The sequence below is a fragment of the Crotalus tigris genome, unplaced genomic scaffold (genome assembly GCF_016545835.1).
Source record: "Crotalus tigris isolate CLP2741 ecotype Arizona unplaced genomic scaffold, ASM1654583v1 scf7180000019068.10715455, whole genome shotgun sequence".
In the NCBI taxonomy this organism is placed as follows: domain Eukaryota; kingdom Metazoa; phylum Chordata; class Lepidosauria; order Squamata; family Viperidae; genus Crotalus; species Crotalus tigris.
In genome coordinates, this window is record NW_024097358.1 from 4344088 (window position 1) to 4353799 (window position 9712).

Sequence of the window (9712 nt, forward strand, 5' to 3'; positions counted from 1 at the left end):
ACAGAGGCCCATAAAAAGAATTTTTAAAGAAGCAAAGCAAACATTGAGGCAGGATAGAGTTATCAGTCAAAATTAGGTAGATATTAGCAAGCTAACTTTCTTTAAATATGCCCTTAATTAATCTTTGGTGTTTATGCACAAATCTCCCCTTCTTCTGAAGAAGACACACTGTTTAAAAGAAATTTATAAGGCGGTAAGGTTTAGCAAAACCAAGAAAGAAATAGAGACGGGGGGGGGGGGGAAATCTGAAAGGGAAGATTTTAGATTTTGTTTAAATATATCGGAGAATCATTTTAGGGCAATGAGTTTATAACACCGATTGGAGTAAAAAAGAAATGGGTAACAGGTATTTAGCTTCTTGCTTTTGACATTAATAGTATTATCATCACATTTAATGGACATAATCAAAAATAATCATAAAAATAGGGTTATTGACAGACCTTGTAGCTCAGTGGTTCTCAACCTTTTTAATGCTGTGACCCCATAATACAGTTTCCCATGTTGTGGGACCCCCAACCACTTATACATCATCGGGTGCCAGGGGCGTGGCCAAAGAAAAAGGGGAAAAAATGGCGGACAGCCTTGTCTGGTGACCCCCGTGAAATGGTCATTCAACCACCAATGGGGTCCCGACCCACAGGTTGAGAACCACTGTTGTAGCTGGTTCCTCAAATGTAAATTCTTTAATTTTAATAAAATCACATCCTGCAGCCTAGCTTTAGCCAAGTTATGCCTCATGGCCTAACTATTTTTAATTATATATTTTTCTACATTTGTATCCTGGCTTTCCTCTAGAAGCTGAAAATAGTAAATATGGTTCCTTCATCCTGGTTCCCCCCCCCTTATGACAGCCTTTTTAAGTAGAACTAGCTAACTGCTACATGGTGCTCATACACCACTTTAAGCCATGACTTATTAAGGAAGTGATGGTTGAGCTTGCCCAGCACAACCAAACAAAGCTCCCTGTGATTTAGTGGGTTGTAAAGACCCTTACTCTATATCATGAATATATTTGGTTTCCAGCAGGTACTTCTCAGTCCTAGCCCAATTTAAATGATACACCAAACTAAGTTCATACCACAAAAGCACAACTGGTTTGTTTAGGGCAGTGGTTCTCAACCTGTGGGTCGGGACCCCATTTGGGGTCGAACGACCATTTCACAGGGCTCGCCAAACAACGCAGTCTGCCATTTTTTGCCCCCTTTCCTTAGCTGTGCTACTCCCTTTTATTCTATTGGCCTTTGAAAGCCAATAGAATAGACTCTCTTGAATAGAGTCTAATTCTATTGGCTTTCCAAAGCCAATAGGAATTGTCCAGGCTGTCTCTGCCCTGCTGAGCCCGCCAAAAGTCCCCTTCTGCAAACGGTGCTGCACCAGTTGAGTAGTCCTCGACTTACAACCGGTTGGGGGTTGCGGCATTAAAAAGGTTGAGAACCACTGGTTTAGGACTTAGCATATGGTGTGACACAACCATATAACCAGTTTGATCTAGTGCAGGGGTGTCAAACATCATACGCAGGCCATGCCCACCCCGGCTACGCAAAGGCAAAAAATGTCACCATATATCACACGATCAAGTTTGACACCCGTGATTTTAGTTATGTTAGACAGCTTGAGTTATTTGTCAAAATAAAGACAGGAAATAAAGAAAAACAAAAAAAGTACAGTTTGTAATCCATTATTTAAAGCATATGACAATGTGGGAATCAGGTTATGTTTTAAGCGTGATATGTAACTTCAGTTGTGTTAAATACACCATGGTCCTAAGTCAGTTTACTAGATATATTCAGAAGAAAAGCAATTGACTGTTTCTACGCAAATATGCATCGGATTGTAAGAGCTTCATTCTTTACACTATTTTATTCTTTTCTTTTAATTGTGTTTCTGGTTGTGGACTGTAGATGGCAGTGACTTTCTATAATTATTACTTTCTCAGCCTTTTGGAATCCTCTGCAGGATATTGAATACAACTATAGTTCTGTGGCACGCCAAAAATTATTAATCATATGTACACATTTTTAAATGTGTCAGACATGGTTCCAAGAGGAGTTATACAATTTTATTAAGTTATACACTTAGAATTTCAGGAATAAGACAAAAAAAATTCTTGGCACACTAAAAACCAGCACTCTGCTTGAAAAACCGCTGCTTTGAAGGTAAATACTTTAAAATTACTATAAAAATCAGCAATATGAAGGAGAGTCTTTTTACAACAGCTGCTGCTCACTAAAGCTTATGCCTTTTAATAAAATGTGTTAATCAGAAAAGGTTTTATCAGATTCTTGATTTCCTGCCACAGTAGTCTAGCATGGTTCTCCTCCTACAATGTCTACAACAAGCATAAAAGTCACTGTGGTAAATAATAATAATCCAGCTTCAGAAGGATAGGATTGAGAATTAAGTAGAATGTTGTTACATGCTCATTAACTAATACCGTCATTCTCTCTTTGTTGTTTTTAAAGAACAGGACACACCTTAAAAGTTGCTCAAGGGAGCAGCAGTTGCAACCTTGAGCCATCTTTAAGCAGTTGTATGTTGTGAGTTATCTGGTCACTGATCAAAATAAACATGATCATCCTGGAAACAATTGTATGCCTGGGTTCACACATTGCAACTAAATTTTAAGCTGATCAGCTTGGCTTGCTATACGGTCCCAGCCTGTTCTCATTTTTTTGTAAACTGTGGTTATAATAGGTTACCTCAATCTCTTTCAATAATTGCTCTGGCATGATTTAAAGAGGGATTTTTGGAAGATAACTAAATTTAAGGTGTTGTGTTTGAGGTAATCTGGATTTAAGATTTGCTATTTAGTCCTGCTGTCCTCATCATTAAAAGTTCAGATGCCTTCAGAGCCAATACCAAATCATTTAAATAATAATAATAATAAGCAAAAACTGGCTGCATTCTCATAACATGGTAAAGCCATAAACAACTGCAGTGGTTGAGTTGAATTCACCTAATACCCTCATCTAAGAACTAGCTAATCACATAATTGTTGAGCATCAATGTATGAACCTAAAATAAAACATACTGAATTCCAATTATATAAACTTGCAGTACTGATTAAAACAAAGAATGTAGGGCAATACATGAGGGCAGACCTGGTCTAACCTAGAAACTGAGCCAGTTCAAGTTAAATTCAGGTTGAGCATATAGATTAGGAACAATGCTGAAGAGCCAGAAATGCAGATTTCTGCATTTGAAGTTGAACATTTCTTGAAGCATAACTCAGATCCATAAATCAAATGCCAGCTAACTTTGATGGCAAAAAAGTTCCTTAGCCAATAAACTGATGTTTGTTCTCAGCCCATTATGAAGATGAGATGAGCAGTTAGTGATTGATTGACTGCTTCTTGCAAGCATTCTGAAAAATAGGCACCTTTCAATATAGTGTTCTTCTAATTCTCTTATCATTTTCCCCAAGGGACTTGGGAGGTTTCCCGCATTGTTTAGCAAGGCAAAATATGATTTCAGTATGCACAAGGAGGTTCAACCATTAGTCGAAAGTGCAGAAGCAAATCCCATTTGGAATCATGGAGCTGTTTTTTGAGACACAATGGAAAACACATCATAGAAATTTTGTGGGTGTTATATCTCCAGCACGTCAAAGCATCTATAACTACCTATTCACATTCCACATAACAAATGAAGTATCTGGAGAGACTTCAAAAATTGAAGCTCCAAATTGGCCAACCCTCCATTAAAAATTGCAGCACCTTTAGCAGACTCACATAATTCCCTCCGTCTAATACCAACCTTCCTTCACTTACTGCACAGAGGAGACAAGGGAGTCTAGCTCCCATGATCCCCAGCAACACTGGCCGTGCTGGCCGAGGAGGATGGGAATTGAGATCCAATACTTTTGACGGGTTGACTGAAATCTTATCCTCCACCTATAACCTGATTTAATGCGAGGCGACTCATAATTCAGCTCCTTTTACAGCTGGAAAAATGGCAAGCTCACTTAAGATATTCTAGATGTAACCAGTTTGATCTTGCAGATGCTCGACCGGCTCCCCACGGCTAAGCCTCAGCCTGGCTCAACACCCTGAGAATAATCCAATCCTATCACTTCTGAAAAACGCCACACCGGGAACACTCGGCTTGACAGATACGGAAGACTGCCAGTAATCTGCCCTTACCTTCAGCCTGATGCTCCTGCTTCATGCCCTCTTCACATGCTCACCAGAGCCCTGTGTTTGGCATTTGCTCCCGGCCTGGTGTGTCAGAGTCTATCAGGTTTTCCTGAAACCACTCCACATCAGGATGACATGTGAAAACTAGCCAGTTTAACTACAACACTTTACACTTCACAGGCTTCCGCCATACGAAGCCTTGCAGTTACAGGGCTCAGGGGGAGAGAAGGCGAAAGACACAGAGGGAATATATCCAAAGCAGACAATCAGATTTAATCCTGATTAGCATTTCTCATCTGAAAGAATGAAACTGTGGAGGTCATAGATTCTTAACATCATCCCGGGATCAGATTTGGAAAGGGCTGAAGTCCTTTTGTATCTGCAGCCAGCTGAGGAGCACATTCTTCTGGTTGTTTCTCCAAGATCTTCAAACGTGCTGCAATTCCTCATAAAATGGGGTGAATGTGATGAGATGTTCTGTTCCTCAAAAGACAAGGGTTGTTGTTGTTGTTAGTTGCGAAGTCGTGTCCGACCCCATGGACAACGTTCCTTCAGGCCTTCCTGTCCTCTACCATCTTCTGGAGTCCATTTAAGTTCACACCTACTGCTTCAGGGACTCCATCCAGTCACCTCCTTCTCTGTTGTCCCCTTCTTCTATTGCCCTCAATCTTTCCCAGCATCAGGCTCTTCTCCAGTGAGTCCTTCCTTCTCATTAGGTAGCCAAAGTACTTGAGTTTCAACGTCAGGATCTGGCTTTCTAAACAAGATTATGTTGTATTTATATTTACGCACAGACTTTATCAGGAGTAGGAGTTCCCGAGCAGAACGAAATTAAAGAATATATTGCACTGTTGAAATTTTTCCAAGAGTCAACATTTTATCTTCAAACTGGAACAATAAGAAAAACAGTGTGTGAAAACAGGGAAGAGTACAACAAATGAGATCGCCCCAAAGATGCTTTTTCCAAAAGACAATTAGACTTTCTTGGGTTTTTTTTTTTTTCAGTTCAGAACTGAAGACGCTCCTTAGATGAGAAGTGAAAGGTTTTCAAAGAAAAAAAAACTAAGGAAGTCCAGTTGCCTTTTGGAAAAAGCACCTTTGGGACAACCATAACCTGGATGGTTGAGAATCTCCCTAGACAACAAATGCGATAAAAATCAGAGATGGTGATTATGTCAGTTAAAATACCAGCAAAGTAGAGATAATAATAATAAAGTTGGAAGGGACCTTGGAGGTCATCGAGTCCAACCCCCTGCTCAGACAGGAAACCCTACACCATTTCGGACAAATGGCTGTCCAGTCTCTTCTTAAAAACTTCCAGTGTTGGAGCATTTACCACTTCTGGAGGCAGGTTGTTCCACTGGTTAATTGTTCTAACTGTCAGGAAGTTTCTCCTTAGTTCTAGGTTGCTTCTCTCCTTGATCAGTTTCCATCCGTTACTTCTTGTCCTGCCTTCAGGCGCTTTGGAGAATAGCTTGACTCCCTCTTCTTTGGGGCAACCCCTGAGATACTGGAACAGTGTTATCATGATATAGATCTCAACTTAGGAGCATTTGTTTAGCAGCCGTTGGAAGCTACGGTGGAAGCTGAACTTATGACCAGTGTTCAGATTTACGACTGTCTCGCTGTCCGCAGAGTCATAGAGTCATCATTTGAGAGCTTGGTAACTGGCATTTATTTATAATGGTTGAGTAACCCGGGGTCACATGTTTGCCATTTACAACCTTCCCCGCTGGCTTTCACCAAGGGAAGTTAATGTTTCTAATTATCTGCTAATTTAGATATTCTGCAGAATTGAACTAGGGACCTTGTGCATAGAGAAACTCAAATCTGGATGCGATACGAATCCATGTATTAAGCTGTAGCCAAGGAATGGTTCCCAGTTTGATTCCAGCTTGATTTGAATGTTCTATCCGATTTTCTTTTAAGATACAAAGCTATTCTAGACATCAAAGAGCACTCCCATGACTTGGTTTAGCCATTCTTCCACTGACCTTTCCAGTCAAAAGCACGTAAGCTACCAATTAAGCTCCATCGTTGAAAGAAACAGGCATCCTGCAAAGATGTTCTCCAAGCTAAAACAGACTCCTGTTCTTCAGCCTTCTCGCCTAGGATTTGGTCTCCAGACTTCTTACCACACCCTGCTTAGCAAGACTTGCAAATTGTGTGTGATTTTAATACCTGTACCTGCTAGTGGCAGAAATTATATTGACCCACTTACCAGTTCCTTCGATGGCTATATATGCTCTCTCTTAATTTTACCAAAGAAAAGTAACATCAAAAGCCCGTGACCTTCATTTGAAACTCAACTTGCTGCTTCACAAGTGAAAAAAGCAGCAACCAGAAAATACATCTTAACTCACCTCTCCTTTATATCATAATTATGGGTTAACATGATGACTCAGCCCAGTCATGGGAGCTGGTTAAAACAATCATGGTTTAGCACAAAGGGTAAAACCCAGTTATCTCCAGTAACTCCAATTACAACAACCTAGTTCAGAGGTCCCCAACCTTTTGGGCACCAGGGACCGGTTCCATGGCAAAACGTTTTTCCGTGGACTGGAGGGTGCGTGGTTTTGTGTGCTTCCTGCATCCCACGGATGGGGCTTTGCTTGTTTGTGTGGACCGGTTGCTGGCATGCAACTGGTCCAGTACTGTCCACAGACCAGGGGTTGGGGACCCCTGTGCTAGACCAATAAGCATGCTGTACCAACCAAATTAATGGAGCTAATTAATCACCTTAAGCCAAAAACAGGCTGACTTCTGAAGTCAGAGTTAAAAACATCCACGGGTGCCCAGCCTGAGTGTCTTAAATCCATTCATTCCACCTGACTTGCAAGAACACACAGCTAAGCTACGCTTAACGTCCTCATCGCTTTGATTAAAGCCTTGGTTTGGTTCTGAATGTCATGTACAGTATATCAGAGGAGATCAGTAACCCGTCAGAAAGTCAGATGACAAAGAAAACAATCAGAACATGCCCAGTTAAGCAGTGTTCCAGAAGGAGACGAGGCTCATGTAATGAGATATAATTTTGGAAAAATATCCATGAGGCCGCTCAAAGCTTGAACCACGCGGATTACGTCTTAACATCTTAACGGTTTAGAATTAATTAAAACTTGGCAGACCAATTGCTGATCACAAGAGAACTGTTCATCTTCGGCCAGGGTCCTAATTAAAGTACAAATTGGTGATCTCAGGTAATCGACCAATATAACTTACAGATCTGAAGCTTTAGAACGGTAAGATGAACATGTACTTCAGAACATTTGGCACCAACGTTTGCTCAATTCTGCCTTAATAGTCCAAGATCCATGTTCTTATTTCCTTTAATCACTGTCTCCATGGAAGGACACACATTTTCAACTTGTAAAATAACCCAAATGCCAGTATTTGGATCATGAGATGAAATATGCACCATTTCAACAGGATTATAATAGCGTCAGCAATTATGGAATTATGCCCTTGTTACTGATCAGATTTCTTTCAGTTATTATAGCTTTAGAACTGTTTTTATTTTTTTTAGGGAAAGCAACACTAATTGCTGTCATGTCCACCAAGGAGAACATATTTTTTAAAGAAAGGATCGTCCAGAATTGATAAACTAATCAAATTATAATGTCTACAGCAGGGGTGTCAAACTCAATTTCATTGAGGGCCGCATCAGCATTGCGGTTGTCCACGGGGGGGCCGGGTGGGTGTGGCCAGGGTGGGTGCGGCCTACTGGGTGGGTGTGGATGGAGTGGGTGTGGCCTACTGGGTGGGCATGGCCAGCTCTACATCATTCGCTTCAAGGGTACCTGTGGGGGCTTGGGCAGGAGTGGGACAGATCTGAGGGTCTCTGGCAGAAGGGGGTGGGACCAGGGCAAGCGCCAAGGCATGGTCCATTTCTTCATTCCTCACAAAGGGTGACACCTCCCCAGCATGCACCCAGGGGATGGGGCCAACGCGGCAGGGGCTGGTTCCTCACTGTTTCCAGACGGTCTTGTGGAGCCAAGACTGAATGCGTTTCAGCATAGATGGCCAACACAAAATTGTACATTGGCTCCCGGCCGGCCTGGGCCAGGGCCAAAGCAGCGGGGGCCGTTCCCTCACGGATACTGAGGGCCAGTATCCGTGAGGGAACGGATACTGTTTCCAAGATAGCTTCGCGGGCCACATGAAACCACTTCGCGGGCCACATCTGGCCCCGGGGCCTTGTGTTTGACATGTCTGGTCTACAACTTCACTTTGACTTTTACCGCCAAACATTCTATGGACTTCCCAAAGTAGGCCATTCATTTAACTTATGGCTTTGCATGTTGTACCCCGTGATTTAAAAATGGCAGGACTTCCATTCTTTGGTTGAAAGTTCCTCCTTGTGTCTCCAGTTTCTCAAAGTCACTGTTTCTGCTGCTTGCTTTTTAGTAAGGTTCAGACAGAGCTATTCAAGCAAACAGAAGCTGTTGTTAGTAATGCCCCCATTCGGTATCTAAGGCTGTGATGCAGCTCTCTGAGCTGATGTGATCCGAAAGAGATCCTTTGCTTAAGGAAATCCAACTTGCCTTGGCCAGAAGTCACTTCCACTTGCATTTTGTCAGTTGCCTTTACCCAAGGCAGATATTAGTCTACCTGGTGGGAAATATGCAGCCCGTATGTTTCAGTTTTTGAAGGATACACCAAGGAGTTCCAAAGGGGTGATAAATCCATGTAGAGTTAAGGACAAATATGTTCCAGCTGTTGAAATTAAAAACCCCTGTAAATAACATGCAGCAACAACAATAGCAGTGAAGTCTTTTTCATTAGTAGGGTTTTAGCAATTTAATAATAATATAATAATAATAATAATGATAAAGTTGGAAGGGACCTTGGAGGTCACTGAATCCAACTCCTGCTCAGGCAGGAGACCCTACACATTTCGGACAAATGGCTGTCCAGTCTCTTCTTAAAAACTTCCAGTGTTGGAGCATTTACCGCTTCTGGAGGCAGGTTGTTCCACTGGTTAATTGTTCTCACTGTCAGGAAGTTTCTCCTTAGTTCCAGGTTGCTTCTCTCCTTGATTAGTTTCCATCCATTGCTTCTTGTCCTGCCCTCAGGAGCCTTGGAGAATAGCTTGACTCCCTCTTCTTTGTGGTAGCCCCTGAGATACTGGAACACTGCTATCATGTTCCCCCTCATCCTTCTCTTCGTTAAACTAGACATACCCAATTCCAGCAACCGTTCCTCATATGCTTTAGCCTCCAGTCCCCTAATTATCCTTGTTGCTCTTCTCTGTACTCTTTCTAGAGTCTCAGCATCTTTTTTACATCTTGGTGACCAAAATTGGATGCAGTAGTCCAAGCGTGGCCTTACCAAGGCCTTGTAAAGTGGTATTAATACTTCACGTGATCTTGATTCTATCCCTCTGTTAATGCAGTCCAGCACTGTGTTGGCTTTTTTGGCAGCTGCAGCACACTGCTGGCTCATATTTAAGTGATTGTCCACTAGGACTCCGAGATCCCTCTCACAGTTACTACTATGTTCCAGGTGTTGAAATTAAAAACCCCTGTAAATAACATGCAGCAACATTAATAGTATACTTGGGTAATGTTATTTAG